The 20,890-nt window shown below is 39.2% G+C and overlaps 1 protein-coding gene across 1 annotated transcript in view; it reads left to right on the top strand.

The window, feature by feature from the left end:
• Nucleotides 1-10,281: 10,281 nt before the first annotated feature.
• Nucleotides 10,282-20,890, top strand: part of LOC122798495 (epiplakin-like) — a 341,455-nt gene continuing 330,846 nt past the window's right edge. Inside the window, exon 1 of the mRNA XM_044067494.1 lies at nucleotides 10,282-10,349. The gene's annotated coding sequence lies outside the window, so the exon portion shown is untranslated. The remainder of the gene's footprint in view (nucleotides 10,350-20,890) is intronic.

Genomic DNA, 20,890 nt, shown 5'->3' with positions numbered 1-20,890 from the left:
CCATCTTTTCTTCTCTTATAAACTTATTACTCCTCACAACTATCCAAACCCTACAACAACTACCTTAAATCTAGCTAAACTCAACCCCGTCTCTAAGCAAACAAAGTACCTCCCCAACCTAATGCTATATCTGATTTCTATTCTATTATTAGGAGACATACACCCCAACCCAGGCCCATCCTCATCCCCTCCAACAGATAAATCCATAATACTCACCTCCTTAAACTCCCAAAGTATAGTTAACAAAATCCCTAATCTGCATGCCTGGCTTACATATAACAAACCAGACATTTTGTCCATCTCTGAAACTTGGTTAAAACCTCATATAAAAGATTCAGAAATAATTCCACCCAACTACTCTATAATCAGAAAAGATAGAACAAATAAAAAAGGAGGTGGAGTAGCCCTTCTATACCTATCCTCCTTAACAGTTACGCCTTACAACAAACCAACTCCCCAATTCAATAATGCAGAACTACTCCTGGCTCTGCTTCAAGTAAATAAACACAAACACATATGCATAGCCTCCCTCTACATCCCCCCAGGCAACAATATTTCTACACTAGAAGATATCCTCTCCTGGCTTTCCAATAACATTAACAATGAAACTATACTTATGGGTGACATGAATATTAATTGGTCTGCAATACAGTCTCCCACAAATCCACTTAACATTAATCTTTACAACTTTTCTCAACTGATCAACTCCATAACTCGGCCCTCAAAAAAACCTCACCAGTGATAGTATCCTAGACTAGATATTAGTCTCCCACAATCATTACTTCTCACATAGTGGCACCCTGCCTGATTCCCTTAGTGACAACTTGCCCACATTCACACACCGACTAACTTCACCCCTACATCTTACTCACAATTTTATTACTACTCGCTGCCAAAAAAACTTTAACCCCACTACCTTTTCAGACTCTCTAACAGCAATCAACTGGTACACCCTAAAAACTCTACCCCTGGAACAGGCTGTCACCCACTTTAACTTAACTTTTCTAAACCTCTTAGAGCAACAAGCCCCCATAAAAACAAAATGAATAAAAAACAAAACTGCCCCTTGGCTAACAAAAATCACACTAGTAACTATGCACCTTAGAGATAAGGCATGGTCATCATATCAGAAACATAGGACTCCCCTAGCCCATAACGAATACAAAACACTCAGAAACAAAGTAAAAATCTTATCATCTCCGATAGACAAAATTACTTCTCCATAATCCAAAACAACAACAAAACAAACCCTCAAAAATTTTGGAAATGCATGTCTACCCTCCTCAATCCCAACAAACCAGATAACCCGAGCCCAGACCCTAACACTCCTTACATAGACTTGGCCACTCAATTCAACACCTTCTTCATTGATTCTATCTCCAAACTAACCTCATCCTTTTCATCTTCAAACCCCACCATACCCCCCACTACACCCCAATCCTCCCCTACAAACTTTTCACCCCTCACCACTGCTCATCCCCCTATCTCCACTCCATCATCAACATTCTCAAATTCTCCCCCCTCCCCCACCATACTCACTAAAACCTATACCCACATCCACCATAAAAAAACTACTGCAGAAACTAAAACCATGCTCTAATGCCCTGATAACATTCCTTCTTACTTTCTCAGTATAGCTGCTGAAGCCATTGCCTACCCCATCAGCATTTTAATCAACCATTCCATTCAAGAAAGCTCAGTACCCCAAATCTGGAAAAAGGCTTTTGTTGTTCCATTGCACAAAGGAGGCATCAATAACAATATTACTAATTTCCATCCCATCGCTATTCTATCTCCTATCTCTAAACTTTTAGAAAAGTGTATTCACCTACAACTCCTACCATACCTCTTAGACAATAACCTACTAACTCCAACACAACATGGTTTCAGACCAAGACACAGTACTATGACTGCCCTACTCTCCTTCCTGGAAGCTGTAAACAAAGCCCGGGACACAGGACACATTGTCTCTACCCTCCTACTAGACCTCTCTAAAGCCTTTGATACTATCTCCCACAATTTATTATTAACTAAACTCTCCAAGCTTAACTTGTCACCCTCTTCTCTGAACTGGTTCACTAGCTACTTATCCAATAGATATCAGGCAGTGAGATGGAAAAAAGCCACCTCCCCTTTCATCAACACCCCAACCAGTGTTCCCCAAGGATCTACACTGGGTCCCCTGCTTTTCAATATATTCATAAACGATTTCCATAACTCTATTCCTTCAACTAAAATTATCCAATACGCAGATGATTCAACTATAATCTGCTCTGCTACCTCCATCCCCACACTGCTAAAGCTTACTCAAGATGCATTCTCAACCACCGAACAATGGATGAAAACAAATCACCTTGTATTCAATGCCTCCAAAACCAAAGTAATGGTATTCACCCCCTCTAAAGCTACCTTTTTCAATCCAAGTAATTTCACTACTACTAGTCACAACAATACACCCTTAGAACTGGTATCTGTGGCCAAATTACTTGGGGTCCAAATTGATAGTCCGCTTAAATTCAATTCCCATCTTCAACTAAATATAAAAAAAGACACCAAAAACTCGGCATGCTCTACAGACAGAATCGTTATCTTACACCCTCCACCAAACTCACCCTATCTACCACATTTCTCATCCCATCCCTCCTCTATGGAGCCCCACTTCTAACTAACCTACAATCTTCTCTCAAAACACAACTCTCCTCTTGCTATAACAAAATTGTCAAGTTTGCTACCTCCCATAAGTCCTCCTCACACCACTGTTCAGCTCTCCACAAACTAAAATGGTTAGAACTACCCAATCACTTCACCTACGTCCAACTGACTCTTGCACACAAACTCATCTTCAATCCCTCCCTCTGCCCATCCCTTTCCTCTACCTTCAAAATGCACCTCCCTGATAGAATTCTAAGATCTAACAACCAAAACTTAATTGAACTGTATAAAGCAATTCGTCTCCCTGGAAAAAAATCTCTTATCCTACAGTCTTGCTTGTCTCTGGAACTCCTTACCCCCATCCATTCGTACCATCACAAATCACTTTTCATTCAAAAAATCCCTTCAGTCACACCTAATTTCCCAGTGGGAATGCTCCTGCTCCCACCCAACATAATCTCCTCATACTGAGAATTTTCACTTCTCCTCCCCTATTCATAATGAGAATTTCTACTTACTCTCCTAAACTCATAGATCTTGCTCTTGCTTGTATTAGCTTTTTCTGAATGCTTAGGTACCTTAGTGTAAATATACCCTCTGATGGAAAAGGTTCTCTGTTTCTATATTGAAAGGTTCTATGTCAGCTCATATACCTTTCTCTTGATTGTATTAAGCTACTCATCCTGAATGTATGAAAGATCTCTCCAGTTTAACCCACCCTAAGTTGTAAAAGCCTCTCAGTTTCTATATTGTAAATTGTTTTCAGCAATACAAGATTGTAATATTTGTATATGTTTGTACACTAGTCTACTGTATATCCAAGTCCATAGGAATTGTATAATTGAAACTAAATACCTTATTGTAACCTCGCTAATTGTTTTTGGAGCTTTTCTCCCCAGGACTCCATTGAAAACGGGTTATTTTGACCCAATGGACTATCCTGGTAAACCAACTGCAAATAAATGAAATAAATAAAATACTATTTTAAAGCCTAGTCAGACTGCATCATAACTTAATTAAATAGATTCTAAGTAAACTGTGTTTACTATAGCTGGCATCCAGCTTTGAGTTTGAGACATATCGAATCTACAATGTTCTGTGCCAGGGAGTCCTATCCACAGTAAGTGGTCTACGAGTTGTTATTTACTGTGACTATATACTGAATACTGGTTGTGCATATCAACTCAGGTACCCCATAAACTGTGACATAAAACCATGTGGTGATTGTATATATCTTGAACTGGAAAAGATAATTAACAGCGTCTTCTGTATTCTAATCCAACAATGACAAAATGTCACTGTTTAACCAGATCTGAATAAATGTCTGCCTTTTCTAGGCATCAGCTCTGCTAGCATGCTAGGAAGCAAGCAATAGTGATGTGATTCCTTATATATGTATATTCCGGGCATTCATGGCATACTTTTCATCTTCTTTCTGAAGTTCAATGCCTAACATTCTTCCCATGATTTCCCAAAGTTAGCCATTTTTTTTGGGTGGTGAGGGGGAATACAGTTCCCTCATTAACATTAACAGTAAGCTTCTTAATTGGCCTTGCTACTCCAATAATTCTCTGAACAACTTTAGTAGCTCTGTTTACAACACCAGACCCAGACCTGAAATGTAATAAGATGATGCAGTTGCAGATGTCTGTAAAAATCTCACTGTGGAATTCCAGAACCTTCTGAAGCTCATTGAATGAATGATGTCATAGTGATCTAACATGTGAATCCTCCACATTACCTATCCCTTAGCCCATCTTTTGCACACCTCTGCTAACCCAGGATAAATTAGTTGCATGAACTCCTGTGAGAAAGTAACCAAAGAAAACATGTTCTAGACATTATAGTCTGATCTCGGTCTCTTCTATTCTGGGTTGAACAGCTGGTATACGTACTGACATACGGTGAAGATGTCTCTCTTCTCATATCACTGCCATCAAGATGGTTTGTATCCAACAGAATTCATAAAAGCTACAGCAAAGTGTACACAAGGAGTGCACCTCATGGTAACGTATGTGAACTCAGAGGCAGCCCCACCACAGTGATTTTGCACAAAGACATGCATCACCACAGTGGGCTGTCTCCGTGACCATACTGCATGCTAATGAGGCAGTCTGCAAGAAGAGGCATTTGTTAATTAGCCATCTGATCTCCCTGTGGAACTGCCTGCAGTAACCCTTTTATGCAGTTGAGTGATCCTGTGTAATATAGCACAGCTGCGTCTGTCCAGTCATGGTGATGAAAGCAGCCATAAGGCCATGTTCATCTATCAAGGTAGAGGTAAGTGCTGGGTAGATTATTGGTCATGTAGCATTAGGGGTGTGTGTGTGAGCATGAGTGTATGTGAGGTGCTGCATGTGTGAGGGTGTGTCTGCCTGGGAGGTAGCAGTAGGGTGGTTAGTGAGGGGGTGTAGGTCAGGTGTGTGTAATAATTGTGTAATGCATGTATGTGAGGGAGTGGGGGTGTCTGTCATACTTCCCCAGATCCCTAGAATTAAAAGCAAAGCCTGCTACAGTGGGTCAGGGGAAACAACTAGCTACCAGGAAAAATTACACCTACGTGGGTTTAGGGACCACTAGCCACCAGGCATAACTCAAAATACATGGGGGAAACACTAGACACCAGTGGTAACTCTTTGTGTTGTGTCTTAACCGCATTTAAACATACCAGTAATCTGAAGGAAAAACAGTATTCACCAAGGAGCTTGCTTCATTTTGTGTCTTAATGGCACTTAAACATACTGGGCATTGGGCTGGGAAACACTAGATACCAGGGATACTGTATCTAATGCATTAAAGGTACATAATTACAAAAATAAATAAATAAAACGTGGTGCAGGGAACTAGTAGCATAATATTTAAGTAGTGCGCCCTAAAGGCACTAAAAGAGAATCAGCTCAGTATGCTTACCACATCAAACCTTAACATTAACTCACTGTGGTAACTGAGAAGTCAGTCCCTGCTAACAATCTCAGGGTCACATAATCCTGTATCCCTTTGTGATACAGATATCTCAGTGTGGAGAGAAACCTTGGAGAGCATTTTACTTGCTGCTTTCTGAAGATGAGGAGCACACCTAGGAAATTTATTTATTTATTTATTTATTTTACATTTGTTGACCAGGATAGTCCAACTGGATACATGTCCATTTTCAGCGGAGGCCTGGGGAGAAAAGCTCCAAGGTAGAACATATAGTAAAAGTCACAAAATGATTACAACTTGTACACAGTTTACAGGCTCCATTTGAGCAAGCAAGTAATATAATCATACATTTTTAAAACAGTGTTGACAAATTGACAAGGCAATGTAACATGATTACAGACTATAGAGGAGGATCTAGTCGGGAAATAATCATTATCAAGTGCAAGTCTGTGCTCCTTATCATTTAATGGGGAGGCAGCCCACACAGTATGCAGTAAATCTTTGGTCAAAAGGATAAAAATCAATAATAAATATCATGAGGCTGAGTTTATTGGCACTCATACATGGACTGAGAGTTACTTACCTATGAAACTGATCAATTTGCAGATGACTTCTATCTTTTTTTCAAAAGCTGGGGTAACTTTTGTTACAAAATATGTTATGGTGTTTTGCCCTTTACTGTCTTCTAGCAGGATGAAGATCCCAATATTTTGCAGGCGTCTTCTGCTTCATAGATCATCAGTCTTTAACAGCAGACTCTGATTTTGGTTTATGTAAGACATTTTCTCTGCATTTCCATTTCCTTGACTTGCATCTCATAAACACTGACAGTCCTCTTCCTACTCAAACCCATGAGTTGTTCACCACTAAAATCTCCTTCAGTTCCTTATGCTGTTCCAACATTACTGCCTTGAAGTTCAATAAAAGAGATGTGAGCTGTACATTACAAGTTAAAAATAATAATACCCATAAACAAGGTAAAACCCAATGGACACAAAATTCCTTCTCATGGCTGAGCCGGGTTAAGTGACTTGCTTGAAGTTACACTGTATGCAAATGAGTACTAAGGGAAATGAACGCTGTACTACAGGAGCTACAGCACACAGCCTTACCCCCCTGCACCAGCTGCAAGACAATTGCCTAACTAGCTGCAAATTCACTGCTGCTTCCATAAGCTGGTCCTTCTGCCTAGTAAGCTTTGCAAGTGGCATCTTGAAGAACAATTCTAAATTATTTTCACTTTTCCTTGATCTCACTCTATCCTGGGCCATTTTAACAATCAACTAAACCCAGAGGGGTGAGTAAAATAATTAGCTGGACTGAATTTTTGCTTCTCTTCTGAAAATAAGATCAGAGTTTCACTAGTACGCATCTTCGCACCTCTCTACCACTACTGGAAGTCCCCACCCCAACAAACTGATGTTCCACAAATGGCAGTGAGATCAGTGTTTGTTTGCTCAGAAACAGTGAATGGAATGGCAAAGGATCGTTTAAAATAGGTTCATAGATTAGTATTAGGCTAACTGCCCTTGTGAGCCTTTTTAAGCTTAGTCAGGTATCCCATGTGAGAATCAAACCCTGTGCCTTGTGTCTGTAAGGTAAACATCTTAACCATTATGCCAATTTCACACAACCTGATTATTAGCCTGCTCCATGTATCAGCTTTTATTGTAAACAAGTTTGTATTCGGTTTTCTTGTCATCATCTTCAAGATTGTTTTTGCCCCAACCCTCTCCCTACAAACTCTACCTCAACTGTTTTTGCCCCAACCCTCTCCCTACAAACTCTACCTCAACTGTATTTAATCAGCTGCCTATGTGGAAGGCTACTTCAGGCATCTACCATCATCAAGTAATGCCTCACATCATCCCGCCCCACTAGACTTGCACTTTTTTTTTATTCTAGATATTTGTTTGAATTTAGATTAAACCATTTGTTATTGACGCTGGAAGGAGTGTTTCCAAATGTGTTACAACAGATTTGCAGGGTTCAGTCCTGGTTTAAATGACAACATTTCTATTAATTGTGTACTTAAACTAAAATCTTTAGGTCTAATGTAAGGTTTTATTATCTGTACCTTTATTTTAAGGTATGCAATATTAATGTAATGTTTTTATTCAAGTTGTTTCTTTTGTTTTTTTTTTCCTTCATGTGTCACATGATTAATAATGTCATGTATTTAAATTGAATTTGTGTGCTGGCTTGTTATTCTGAAGAAGTTTCATACTTGAAACAAAAGTGCTCAATTAAATTGACTTGGCTGGCACTTTTCTTGGATTGTCATACAGTATCCCTATCAGTTTGTATTTTCGGTGGTGTGCTCTGTTTGCTTTTTGTTTTATATGTTTCAAGTGGTTACAGATTTACAACCTTCTAAGCAAATAAAACATTAATTTGGTCAGATTACAACAATTTTGGAAATTTGGACATGGCTATCCACCAAAGTTGTTAGCAGAGTTTTTTTTGGGTGAGTCCCACCTTTCTGTCATGAGTACTGGCCCAGCCCCCATACCCCATCCTCACCAGGTCTTCTGTCTAACTCTTTGCCTCCCAGACATATTCTGGTATTGCTGGGGCATCTGTCCAGGGAGGCTTGTAGTGTGACTTACCCATTTCCACTTCCCCTTATGGCAGTGTGGTTGTGTCCAAGATCGGTGTGCAATGTGACCAAGTGGTGTATTGACCCACTTCTGCAACAGCTCAGCCAGGGCAACTTCCCAAAAGCTGACCACACCTCCTTTAGCGACATTGCTGGCCTCCACCAGATATCATCACTAAGAGACATCCCACATATCATCCTCCCCCCTGTTACTCTGTCAACTGGCCAAGCCACTAATCAAAACCTGGTTGTCTGGGCCATAGTCAGAGTTTTTATCCCTCTATACCACTGGAGTGGCACCAGAGCCTTAGCTTTGAGCAGTTGTTACAATGGTGAACTCTGCAAATTCTGTGAGATGAATGGCTGGTTTCACATCGATACAAACTGAATAGAAAAAGGTATTTATGATTTTTACACATTAGTTTCTAAATATGTTTTAGTAGGTATAATGTATGTTGTGGAGATGGAATTCTTCTGCAGCACAAAGTCAAACTTAGGAATTTTTGTTTCACTCTTCACTTCAGTGTGTAAATCCCACTCACAACATCATGATATCCCTGCTGATAAGGAAAAAAACAGTGCTGTATAAAGATGCCAATCTGTGTGAGATGACCAAGAAAATGCTATTTCTTATATAAACACACCCAGTTCCACACCCTTAACAGTATGACAGAAATACATTATATGGGCTTTGTCTCTTCCTGCCCTAAAGGAACTCTGATAATGTAATTAACATATTAATACCAAATATTATTAAATCACTTTAGCCAGTGTTATGTAAATGCTGAACACCTTGCCCAAAAATACTTTTAGCCATGGCTACAACAATGAAATGCTAACTTCAGTATTTCCTGGTAGCTACATAGTTTAGACAGTACATACATTAACTTAACTATGGCAGTGGATGTAATACAAATGGACAAAGCTATCATTATCCTACCAACTACCAAGCAGTGACAAAAGAAATCTTATAGAAAGATTTAAATTGTAGTACACTCAGACTGATTTTAGAACTTCACCATGCAGTGTAATACTGCTAGCAATTAACACGTCCTGATTTGTATTATCCTCATCTACTATGTTGAACTTGAAAAAATCTTTGCCATGTTCAGAAAATGGCAACTGCATGTGATTTCTTTCTCTCGTGATCTTTTAGCTTCTCTCTAGAGGCTTGAGTTCAGTTCATTCATATTTTTATTGCATGCCATTTTACAACTGCAAGCGTCCGTTATCTTGTGAATCTTCGACTTGTATTGTGGTAGGCATTGTTGCGGGGTTTTACCTTTTTAACTTTGGCACTCAAAGCTAAAGAAAACATTAATGAAACTCTTTAAAGTATGTGTGCTTTCTTGTAACATAAAAACATGTCACCTGTTAAATCCCATTCATCCACAACCCCTTTATCCCAAGATCTTAAGTACTAGCATCTGAAATATACATCAACAACTGAAGTTACCTGTCACGCCCCCAGTACAAACAGTATTTGACAGAAATCATCATTTCTGAATGAGCAGTAAAGTGATGTTATTGACTTAAATGATCTTATGGATCCCATGGATCATCCATAATTAGATTTAGGAACATAGAAAATAAATAAGTCATCAAAGGGTATCGGGTGGTCCCATGAGCTCACTGTGTGGGTGATGTCACAAGGTGGGGTGGAGGGGGGGGGGGGGGGGGGAATGGTGTGATGCGAGGGGCGTGACTTTAGTCCAGTTTTAGCCACAAAGAAACCTGGCAACCCTAGCCATGGCTCTGAGCCAAGCTCTACAGCTACTGTATCTCTTAGATATTATGGAATAAAATCCTAATCGGCATTCCTTTTCTGACATTTCTGAAGTATCTTATAGTTTTCACTGTTACATTTACATGAGTGTCCTTTATCAGACAAATTTTAGGAGACAAAGAATGAAGAATGGCAGGACAGAGAAGTAAAAACTTGGATGGAATGCCATGTTTTTAAACAAGAGGATGAAAGGTTGCCTAGTTTCACTTTGCTTTCACATTCTGATGGAATGAGGGAGTGGCTTGCTATGCAGTCGGGTGGAGGGTTATAAAGTGAGTGCTTAAAGGAGCTGTGGTGGGATACATGGTAGACATAGCTGTGTAGTTTAGGTTGATCTTTGGGAATCCTTTTTGTTTTTGTTCTCCCTTATCCTGTTTTTAAAGCTACAAGGTAAGGCATCTATTTATAGTATAACATTCTGAGGAATACTGTTAAAAGTTAGTAGCTATTTGTCTCATAGATGCTGTCTGTAAGGATTTGTGCAAAAAGGAAGATTCACATTTATCTGCCTAAACTAGTATCTTCTCTGAGCGCTTTAGATTGATTTTGCAGTGAAAAACTTACTGAGACTGCAGTAAGTGTGGGTGGGTGGCTTTCACAATTTGCCAGAAGTCAAATAACACATGTTTAAGTTTCTGTGTCAAGTGGCAAATTTCCTTGTGTAAATAACCAGACTGCTATTTATACGCTTACAACTGTGTGCTAAGTAACTGACTTTTTTTCACTAGTTAAACAAATGTTCTTGTTTCTTTAATGTGTTGTACTATGTGTGAGTGCTTTGTGTCCCACCCATTGTGTTAAAAGTTGCCAAGATAAAACAGTTGCTTCTTGCTGTGGTATTAAGATAACTATTATGTCAGTGTATAAGCAAGCAAATGAGCAGGAAATACATGTACAGCTGTATGAACATTTTCATAGCAGTTGACTCCAATCAATCATTAGTCTGGAGATTTCCCCAGCGGTTGAAGCAGAAGCTGTTTATTAGAGTACACTTTTTTCTTCCAAAAGTTAGTGTCATTATCTCTGTTGGTAAATGATATTTAATGTTTAACTGTTTAAAAATGGGTGATTTAGGCAGAAAATGTTTCTTATGCTTTACATGATGGATTATATATTTCCAAGGATGACTTTGGGGGTACCAAGGATGACTTTGGGGGTACCAAGGAGCTTGTATGGCTTGAACTAAGGCTTACTATGTAAGCAAAAGTAACTGGACTTCTGGCACATACTGCTAGCATAAGGTTCACTGCAGCAAGTTCTGCAAGCTGTACTATAAAATTTACGAGCTGTGTTACTGTAAACTCTGCTTTTAAGATAATGTCTTTACTACTCAACTGGAAATGTGAAAGGGATGCACATCTTCACATGCATTTGTATGCAAAACCTTTGGAAATAATATGATAGATGAACATTTTTTAAAGTGATATCGGTAAAAAGACTAAGTCAACAAACTAAACAAACTTTTCTTACACTGTTTATGATACCGATGGAAAAATAAACTCAATGAAGTAAAGCCTTCGGTAGTCTGCCACGGCAGGAATTCCAGTTGAGTAAATACCAGAACAATGTCATATTTATTCAAATATCAAAAGCGTATTAAAAATAGTAAGATGCAGTCCTCCAAAGTCCGATAAGTGCTTTCAGCAACTTGCCTTCAGATCGATCTGAAGAAGGCAAGTTGCCGAAAGCGCTTATCGGACTTTAGAGGATTGCATCTTACTATTTTTAATACGGTTTTAATATTTGAATAAATATTACAATGTTCTTGTCTTTACTCAATTGGAATTCCTGCCGTGGCAGACTACCGAAGACTTTACTTCATTAAGTCAACAAACTGGTCAGCATGCACAAACTTAATTTACATATCTGGTGTATCTGTGTAATAATGTAAGTCCTGCTCTTTTTATGCAGGTTACTTGGAAGTAAATCTTCCCAAACCTGTCCTTATCAGTCCTGCTGTCTTCAAGTTTTTTGAAGCAAATAAAGGGTGGAGAAAGTGTAAGGTTTAAAGGAATGTTTGTCATTTGATTTACTCTTTGTACTTAAAGTTGCATTTTCTGGCAAAGTGGACCTATTGTAGCTACTTCAGTAGGATCCTGTTGCAGAAGAGCTGGAAAGTGAGTCAGTTGGAATGTGTTGTATATCATGTTGGAATGTGTTGTATATCATGTTGGGTGTAATAACTGATGAAGGTAGGGCACAGACACACCACACCCCTCAAATTCTTTACACAAGAATTCTGGACAATGCCAAATATATGTGGGGGGGTGCATACCTCTCAACTGCCCAGATTTTTGCTTCACATTTCTGGTCTGTTCCTCTTAAAAGTTTTGCTGTTCTCTCAAATTTTAAGTTTGAAGTCTTGAAATAATGACTGACATTAACTTTCAGGCTTCATGCATATGCTACAGAAAATGCATGGCAAGACTAAACCTGTTATTCAAGCAGCTCTCACATAGCAAGATTGAAGTCATGAAATAATGACTGACATTAAATTTTAGGCTTCATGCATATCCTACGGAAAATGCATGGCAAGGCAAAACGTTATTCAAGTAGCTCTAAAGTTATAAGAGCAGCATTTAAAATCTGACCCTATTTTGGGGCTTTTGTCCACCCCCCCCCCACACACACACACACACACACACACACACACACTTTTTGGCTATGTCCAGGTTTCCTGTCCTTGGAGATTGAGAGGTGGGGGCAAAGTATAAATATCAAACTTTTTAAAATATTACTTTAGTTTGAAAAAAAAATAATGCAGCAACGGGTTTTGCACAAATGTGTATTTTTCGAACAATTAGAAATACAAAGCTCTTATGACTGGCATTATCTTCAGTGATTTACTAAAATATGCAAACTTTTATGAAGGGCAAAGAAAAATTTAAGGCAAAAACTCGAACGCCCTGTGAAATCAGGAATATTGGAGGGACACATACACTGGTGTGAGACTGGCAAAGGAAGGGCGCACACCTTTCTAAAACTAATTTCAAGAAGAATCCTCCCCCCTTTTTTTTTTTCTTAAAAGATAAGACAGCCAGTGTGTGTCTATATAAAAACACGTGTATGTTTTGAATTATTTAGCTTGGGGAATATTGCACAATAGGTTCATTTTAAAATGGTTTCATTTAATTTAAAAAAAAACAAAAAAAAAAAACCTCAGACTCATTCACGATTGCGTCATTTCACTAATAATGTAATATTTGCTACAAAAACTATGGATGCCAAGTTTAAATTAAGAAAATGGTCATTTGACTGGCAGTATGTAACACCTCTGATTTGTTGCAATATTTTATATGGGAAGTGCATCTCTGTCAACTACCAGTGCATCTCCATCAACTACCAGTATGTTAGAGAAGGCAAAAGTATGGCTAGCAGAGTTCTCACAATCATGTTGCTAGGAGTGTGAAAGTAAGATAACATTTTATAGATATGTTCTTTGTATGGAATACATATCTCATTTGGGATCCTACAGTATCTGCTAGATGTACTGTATTAAGAAGTTGTCTGTGTCTGTTGTGTGGGTTATTCCTTTTTTCTCCCTGCATCTGCTGGCCATCAGCCCTCCTACTTTACAGCTATTCCTTTTGTTTCTTCGCAGATGGCCTGATTTATATAGGTAACCACCCATGCAGCTGTTATCCGGTTCGTTTGTTGCCCATAACGCTATACTTGGGCAACTGATGAGCATATTCACAAATGCAAAGGTCTGCAATAATCTTCCAAACATAGTGCTTTTCCACACATACATCCTGAAAGTTGCTGTGCAAATTTGTTTTTGCATCCAGGGCATATCCTCAGCCCATATGTTGCATGCCATTCATCTTTTCTACAGTAACCACTACCAGTACAATTAGCGCAGAATACCTGCTTTCCATCCAAGATTTGCAGACCAACATTGGCCACTCTCTACCCTCCAGTCATCTTCTCTTGACTCTAATTCTTGGTTGCGCCTGGATCATCCAGGCTACAGTCAGAACTTTATCCCTGTTGATAAATACTGGATTGTCTGCAGACTACTAAATGCCTAACCTATAATTGGACAATGACAGTGGTGAGAATCAAACCCTGTACTTGGTATCTGGAAGATAACTACCTTAACAATTATGCCAACCCTCAATTGAGCTAGCCTCTAGTGCATTGGTTCAATTGTATGACATAATAAACCATATGTAGATGTGGAAGTTAGTTTCCCCCATAATCCTTCAATCTTGTGATTTCTCCCTCTGAGTCTCTGTAAACATGACAAATACACAAGTGGCATGCAGTTGTCGCATGCTGATCTTAAGCACTCATGAGGGTTGACAGGCTGGCCTAATGGTTAAGGTGTTTTTCTTACAAACACAAGGTGCAGGGTTTGAGTTTCACAAGGGATAATTGGCCTGGCTTAAAATGGCTCGCAAGGGCAGTTAGCTTAGTTACTAGCCTATGCTACTAGCCTATGCTATCCAAATAACTTGCTGAAAGCTGGGCTGATTCTTTAGGGCCATTCATAACACTTTTCAAAGTTCTTTTGAATCTCTGTCATTGTGGGTAAATGCAATTTTGATGTATTTGCGTAATCCCAGTTCATTTTACTGGATAAGGGGCGAGTCATGTTAACAGCAAACTTCCTGTGGTACTACTTATTTGCAGGTGTTCTGCTTTCTCTGTGAGGCAGAGATCAAGCTCTGTTTTTTCTGAGTGTTAGAGAGAGCCTTGTGTCTAGATTATAATCCATTTTTGGTTAGTAACAATGCTGCAGGAACCAGCTGAGGAAGATGGATGATCGATGAAGAGTTCGCTCATTTTTTCACAGGTGAGTGTTTAGGATGCATCTCAGGACATGCACACTTGTCTAAAATATCTGAGGCCAGTCACTGACATGGATAACGGTGTCCATTATGAAACTGGTGATCCTCCAAACTGCCATATGGCATAGTCAACCCTTAAGGCCTCGTGCAATGGGAATGGTAGTGCTTAAAAGACCCCCCCCCCCAACAGCTGTCTGGATGACAGCCACACCTTGTTCTTGCTGCTTGGTTGGCACCAGTTGTGGAAGTAGCTTGATGGTCAGCCGGCAAAGAACAAAAAATAACTAAAATGTCTGTTTCTGCACTTGAAAGGCAGGCTTTGTAATCTGTAACGCGTGTCTGCCAATCTCATAAATGGGACTGTGTGCATTATTGCCAGCAATGACCTACACAGTAGTATGCATAGTTTGTTTGAATAGTGTCCTGTTTTTTGTCTTTCTGTAAGATTTAAAATGTTTTCTGATTGCACACACTGGAAGATTTTGACTCCTGCTTCCTAGTCTTGCCCAGTAAATGCATAAGCCATGATGGCATGCCTTGCTACCTGTGTTTAAAATCAGTTTTCTGTTATGCCATCCATTTTCATCATGCACCTCTGTTTTGAATGCTTGACTTTTTTGTTGTTGGGTTCTCAGGCACTCTACTTATTTTTACTTTCTTGTATAGCACACCAACTATGGTCTGATCATAAATTCACAGTGCATGGCACTTCCACTGTGTCTAGGTTTTTGTAATGGCAGATGAAAAACGAAGTAGTTAAACTCAAGAACTGACTACTGCTGAGGTCTGGCAGTTTTGGATGGCTAGGGATTGATTAGGCTAGACTAATCCAAAGTCCATACTGCCTTCAGCAGCACACCTACGCACTAACCTGAATTCCCATGTTCCTTTTTGTACTTGCTTCGGTGCTGAAGCACCAGATGGCAAAAACAATGAATAACTGCACAATTGTGCAAAAATGGCTACAAAGTGTATTGATAATGCTGACGAAGAAAACTATCAAGGAATTAAGATCTTTAGAAACTGGTGGGGGAAGCAGGGCTCCCTTACCCACTAAGAATTAGGCTCCAGACATAAGGTGCTTGTCAGGAAAAAGAATGACCTATAAGAAGACTCGAGGTGCACATTAAAATGATCAGCTCTTGAATACAGAGGCCTAATAGTAACACATTGGACCAACACTTTTTTCAAACACTGACCCAAGTAATACATGGCTAATGTATACAATAATTGAACTTTATATATGTGATATGGCACCAAAACAGGCCAGATTAATATGAATGAGACAGTGCCTGCTAAGTTACTATCTCATGGTATTCTGCAGTATTGTGGCTCTACTTTAGGAAGCCCAATTAAAAAGTTACAGCAACCAAGAGGAGTGGAGCCTAGAGTAAGCCCAACAAGAGGAATCCCCATCTGAGGGCTAAATTGTTCAATGTAGGAAGCCCAGGTAAAGAAGTTAAAAACCAAGAGGAGGCAAGGGGTATGCACAACCACAGGAATGCCTGGCTGAGGGATAGTGCCTGGGTTATTTGAATGGAAGCAGGATTTGAACACCTCTTCTTACAGATTACTTCAAGATTTGTAATCGTAGCCACAATTGCAACTTGTCACTACTGTTATGGTGGGAATTTGTCTGGGTAGTTTTGTTACTTAATATGGTGTCAGCAGTTATGGCCAGCATTAGAAATATTGAGCTTCAGGTAATTCATTCATCCTGTTTCAGTTTCTTTCCAAGCCATTATCAAGGGAATCTGACATGGATGTTCTCTCTTTCCTCAAGGTATAGTTCACCATAATCTTGATCTGTGTAGTAGCGATGTTAAAGACCTCTCCTCCTCCTAATGAGTTCACTCAATAAAGCATATGCACTGAGAACAATTAAACTCTGAATCAGATTCTGAGGGACACCCAAAGTAACGCAGTGGCACAGGCATCAGTCTCCAGCATCTGAAGTGCCACCGATAATTTGTAAATGTTACAAAATGTCAAGATCTGCCATGTAATGTACACAGGAGAAAAATTAAGGGCTAAGATGGAGTAATCTAAATGGCAAGGTATAGACATTATTTGTGACCCAAGTAATGGCCATGTCTCTAGCAGACCCCAAACTAGAATGGATTATGAACTTAGTCCTTTTTAGAATCACATATAGGTTCGAGAGAACCACCATCTCCAGCTTTCTTATAAATAGGAAGTTGGAACTATGGCAGTATTGAAGGTCCTCTCAAGTAAAGAGAGGGGTTGTTTAAAGGGAGGCCATGTTAATGCTAGTATTTTAATCTGGATAGACATGCATCCTAACTAAAGAAGCAATCTTTTTATGTATTCACAAGACAAATGACAGCAGGTCTTGTGAAGCAACCGTCTGAGCTATAAATGACCAGTTGCATCCTAGAAACTAAGCAGATGACTTCAACATAATCTAACAACAAGCTTAACATCAGATCAAGCATAATCTCTCCAACAAACCTAAACCAGCTCTAAGCACAATCTCCCTGCTACCACACCCCCCCCCAGAGTTTATCAAGGATAAAGAAACTGCCTTCAGACATGGATGGCAGCTTTGCTGCAAGCAGACAGTTCACATTCTTCAAGAAAATGCTCAGTGGAGATGATCTGGATTAAAGCAACTATTAACGTCCATACACTGGACCCTGCCCTTTTTGTGAGATCTAGGCTTTAATAAGCAACGTAGTGCTCATGAAGCATTAGCATAGCATGAGTGGCCAGGATGTATTTACCTGTGCTCGATCATCTGCCCTAACTCATAAGACTTGGTTTAATACTGAGCTCAATGAGCGTATTACGATCCTCAAACCAAGGGGTATCATCTGTCCACGGCTTGTGTAGTTTAAAGTAAAGACTGTTTTCATGAGACTTGGCAGTGAAATTTAGCTGAAGCATAACATCAGAGGCCAGCACACCCTTACTTGTGTTTGAGCCTCTGTCCTTGTCTACTTGTCTCATACGCACTTAGTACTCTGAATCAAAGACTTATCAGCATCCCCAAATCAAGGAACATCAATCCAAGACTGAGGTTTACATGAGATGTGGCTAGGAAACTAAGCAATGAGCTGACAGCACTGTTGTAAGTTAAAAGCAATTTCTTGGATCATTTGTACTGGGCATTGAAAAGGTTCATGGGGGGGGGGGACTGTATGCAAGAACTGTTAATTTTGTTCCTGCTTCATGATGGGTAGCTGCTCCCTACAATTGAATAGGAAACAAGATTGTGAAATTAAGGAAGCCAGACAAGTGAAATTTTAATTTATAGAATTAAGTTGGAACAAATAATCCTCTAAGGTGGATTAACTAAGATGTACAAACAATATTCTATTGCTCTGAGTAAGGGATTTAAATAAATTGTACAAGAACTTTGCTAAGGTGGGGTTGGCACTCAACCACAACAGATGCGTCAGACTAAAAGGACTGACAATATATCAGAAATTACACACGTCTCAGACTAGTCCTATAACTTGGTGATTTCGTACTGAAATCTGAACTCTCCTAAAGTTCGTATCCAAAGACCTTAAGTGATATGTGAAATGTTTTGATAAGTTTGACCTCTTAAAGTAAAGGTATAGTACCACACCAAAATATATTTCACAATGTATGTGAACCAGGGCAGGCCATTCTGTTTTACTGTTTTTTTTTTTTTTCCAGTAGTTGCAATTTGTCATTGTGTTACTAACTCATTATGCCTATGATGTGGAATGTCATACCTCTAGCAGCCTTCCCATATCTTTACATTCCGAATCATCCCATATCCTTACATTCCGAATCATTTTAATGCAAAGAAATATAAGTATCTCATAAACAATAAGCTGTTAAAATGGTACAGAGTAAAGTCTTATTTGCATTGATTACCACCACTGTCTTTATATCAATGTTGTAATATATTGCACATACAAATCCAGAATTAGATTTTTCTCTGTTTCACAAATTGCCATATTTTGGAAACCGTACATCGTAGATGCATTTTTGTCAACCTGCTTGGCTAGACATAAGCTTTCACATAACAGCAAAAAGTTCCTTTCTGTGTGCATGCTTAATTATGATACTTGCAGAAATATGAAGAATTATGTTTTTATATAATTAACAATGCAAATAACCATGAATACCTCTGAAGATGTGCAATGCAGAATGAAAATGTCAACCACGTTCTTCATAATCATCTAAGGGTTCATCTGATTTCATGTAACAGTTTGTTACCCAGTTTTATAAATATTTCATATTTACATAATTACTAGCCCATAATTACCAATATCTCCAGTGTAGTGTACTACAATGTACGCCTCTTTCTATCAGGGCATTTTACTCTTTGCCCCTCTAACATGGGTCTCTCAGTTATGAAGATGACTGCAAATATGAACATATAAATAAGGGGACATTTCTGGTTAATTTCTCCACTGTAGAACATCTGGGATTAGCAGTCTTAGTATCATTCTGTTAATTACCCCTTACACTTTCTAATACTGGCTATTTATTATTTTGTCACTTGCTTCATTAAGGAAGACGAAACTGCAGTCTAACTTTTTATAAAAACAGAAATTATCGCTTTGTAAGTTGAGCCTGGCTGTTTCCTCATCAGCTTTATAAGGTTATTCAGATAAGGCCCATGCAAGATCAGAGATCACATCCCGCAAACATCTTCAATATAAAAATGACGAGATTATATACAGGGCAAAATGCTACTTTTACTTAGAATAAACTTTTTAAAAACTGTGGATAGGTGCTATTGTATTTTAGATCTATTCCACAGCCTACCAACAAATGTTATTGTTGTATCTTTCGGCTTTTTCCCTGTTAGGGGTTGCCACAGTGGAACTCCGGTCCGCTAATGATTGGCAGATTTTTACGTACCTACTTGCCAGGCCTGACGCACAACCTTCAATGAAGGTACGCCCATTCACACACGTCTCCACACACAAGATGCTTTAGCTGAGAATCTAACAGGACAACGTCTTACTGTGAGGCGACAACACTACGGCAGCACCACCACCGCAGCTTCCCACCAACAAAAATATCTTCGGATGGCAACTAGAGGTATAGTCACACTGCTATTACTGAACAGGTAAGCGTGGGAAGTGGTGCAGAGGACTAAAGCTCTGACTTGTTAATGAGTGTGCCTTTTTTAAAATACTTTAATCATTATACATGTCACAAATTGACATAAGTATGTAAGAAATATGGAATGCTGTAATGGGTATTGGTCTACACCCAAGCAAAGGCAATCATAGGCCTCATAATAAACAACCCTGCCAAGCAGACTTTTTGATAATAGGTTCCCACACCTTAGACCTTTAGGTTTCATTGCCTTCCTGTTCTCACTGCCCTAAAAGAACAACATTTTTGAATATACATGTACATAATTGCACAGAACTAGGATTGCATTACTTTAGAGGGAATGTTGGTAGTCTTTTCCAGCAGTACAGACTTCTGTCCTAGCCCAAGTAATCAATGGACACAAGTCTCGGATTGCCAGGCTGGAGACATCCTATTTACTATTGAACTCTTGTTAAGCTGTTGTGTCTTTCGACTTTTCCCGGTTAGGGGGTCAGCACAGCGGAACTCCAGTCCGCTAATGATTTGGCAGTTGATTTTTACGTGCCGAGTTGCCAGCCCTGACGCACAACCTTCAACGAAGGTACGCCCATTCACGCACGTCTCCACGCAGAAGACGCTCTAGCTGAGAATCGAACAGGACAGCATCTTACTGTGAGGCGACAACACTACCGCAGCACCACCACCGCAGTAATTATAAACAATAAATGGTAATGAGTTTTTAAAACTGTATGGCCTATTAGAGGAAGAGGTGCTTGCAGTTTTTCACCACTTAACCATAAATACACTCTCTCATCAATTTAGAAAATATAACCAGCTTATCAATTTAGGAAATAACCAGCTAATCACTCTTGTTTTGACTGAACAAATTTTAAAAAAAAAGGAACTTCAAGAAGGAGTTAAGTAGTACAGTTAACACTTTTTTTTAGAACATTTAACCACACTGGTATTTTGAGTTGATATGAGAAGTTGCATTGTGATTTGACACAAGCAATACATGTCAAAGATCTGAGGTCTGAATCCTAATGCACAACCTTCAACAAAGGAACGCCCATTCACGCAAGTCGCCAC

The sequence above is a fragment of the Protopterus annectens genome, chromosome 3.part1 (assembly GCF_019279795.1).
Source record: "Protopterus annectens isolate FY-2018-M chromosome 3.part1, PAN1.0, whole genome shotgun sequence".
Lineage (NCBI taxonomy): Eukaryota > Metazoa > Chordata > Ceratodontiformes > Protopteridae > Protopterus > Protopterus annectens.
The sequence above is the reverse complement of the archived record's forward strand: the minus strand, read 5'-3'. Positions and strand labels throughout refer to the sequence as shown.